Genomic DNA, 2,404 nt, shown 5'->3' on the forward strand with positions numbered 1-2,404 from the left:
ATTTGAGTGATTTTTGAAAAGACTCTCACTGACTGACTGTCACTAGCAGGCATTGTATATCTTCATAACCTCACTGAGTCTCGATCGCTTCTCTTAATTCTACTTTTGCTAGAGACAGGGTTTTTTCCTGTGTAAAAGGCACAATTAACCTGTTGTGAGATCAGTGGAATAAGAGAGGAAGTTATGTTCAGTGCATATTTTCAATCCGATGAGAGACACAAATCTAATATCAGTATCAATTCAGTGGACACACTTGCTGATTGAGAGGTTTCAAGCAGGTGGAATCTATGAATTCACTCTTGTTTCATCTATAAAATACTGAGATCCGAGTCTCTTCTGATCATTTCCAGTACAGCCAACTGAACTTTCTGGTGAAATAGTTAGATTATGATGGGCTGGGGGTAAGCAACTGTGATTTTTTTGTTGTTTATTTGCTTTGTATTTATGGACATATATCCTGATGTTTCTTTGTGTGTGTGAATAATTGCTTTGAAAATACTATGCTGTAAAGAAAAACAACAAACAAAATCACACCTGTGTGTGTGTGTGTGTGTGTGTGTGTGTGTGTGTGTGTGTGTGGGGGGGTTCCAGACCCACAGGAATGCACCCAGGTTGCCATTGCCAGCCCGATTCCGGTGAGCCGAAACGATTGTGTAGCTGTCCCGGGTGCAGTACTTAGTTTAGACAGTTTTTGATTTAGACTAGTCATGGTTAGACCAGTCATTAGTCCTACATCTACAACCTATCTCAAACCCTCACCCTAAACCTATCCTCCCACGAGGCAGCACACCTAAACCTAACCGTAACCCATGTCTAACCAATGCTATGTCTAACCAAAGTATGCCTCCCGCTGTCCCAGCAATGGGTATTTTGTAATATTTGATTTTATTACATGCCTTTCTAAAAATGTATAATATGTGAACATTATATGTATGTTTATTTGGGTACATATTGTATTTGTATGCTGTGTGTGGTGCCTGCATGGTCTTTTATTGCTGTTCATTATGACCTAGAAGGGCATGCAGGAGCAGAGCCCTGTGATTAGAGTGAGGCAGCATTGATTGCACCTGTGTGAGCTGAACTCAGTCAGAACAAGCTGAGTTTCAGTGGTGCAAGGAGCTCTTCCCATGTCTAAAAGAGTTTCCTTAAATAAAGAATATAAAATAAGATAACGTAGCTCTCCTAAAATAATCTGCAGAAGGCGCACACGGTATGTTACATGTTGTTTCTTTGTTTGTAAACAGTGTTGTAATTCTGTCGATCGTTTAATTGTTTGTGTACATTGTGTTGTTTATATAATCCGGACATTCCATGATTCATGGACACTTTAAAAGGACATCATGATTGACTGACAACAAGGACATTCATATTTCATGTTTAATTCATTGTGTTTAAAAGGATGTTATGTTTTGTGTTTTTCACGTTGTCTTGGGGAAATAAATAACCTCGAGATATCAGTTGGAGCGTTTGTTATTCTGCTGGATAGGAGCGGTTATAGGTTGAGCAATAACAGAGTTACTGTGTCGGGGTCCCTGTACTGTACTGTACTGTACTACCATATATACAGTTAATACTGTGTGTGTGTGTGTGTGTGTGTGCGTGTGCGTGTGTGTTATGTTGCGCACAGGTGGTGAAAAACAACCATGCTGTTTTCGTGCTCAGACCCAGCCACCCAGCCAGCCAGCAACACACATAGCTCCGTAAGGGACCACTAAAAAAAAAGATTATGATGGAACTTTAAGCACTTGAACCCTAGCGTATACATATTCTGGACATAATAGGTGAACATTTGACAAAAATAGCAGATAGACAAGCATACATGTCGCAGTGTGACACATGGCTAGTTTCCACAGAGAGATTTGGTAGAGGGGAAACAAGACCAGGGACCCCATGTTGAACAGTCAACCGGTTAATTTTCCACCAATAACATCAACTAACCAACACCATGCATGTAACATCTAGAGCTAGCCTACTAATTATCGAACACCATATGAATAACACTACTAATTTGCAAACACAACGCGACTCTACCAGGTGTGTTTATAAGTCACACTCCTCCACAACAAACCACTGCCTCCTGATACGGCAACTACTGCCTGAGAATACTGCAGAAACTTAAATCTGATGAAATAAGCATTAAAATGGGTCTCCTAACAGCAAGATCCTGAATGCACAGGGGGACCGGCAAAGTGACATACTTCTGAGCTCAAGGACAGAGCAAATGGTTGCAGGTGTCAATTTGGATAATGGGTTGTGATTGCATCGTCTGCATTTACTACCAAAATAGAGGTGTGGAGTTGTGGTGGTTGCATAACATGGAAGGAATGAATAATGCAGTGTGAATTGATTCACTGACGGCAAGCACAAAAACATGAACATTGTGTAGGTGTCTGTAATCATGAAT

This window comes from Protomyctophum parallelum, assembly GCF_964188405.1.
Source record: "Protomyctophum parallelum genome assembly, chromosome: 11".
Classification (NCBI taxonomy): Eukaryota; Metazoa; Chordata; class Actinopteri; order Myctophiformes; family Myctophidae; genus Protomyctophum; species Protomyctophum parallelum.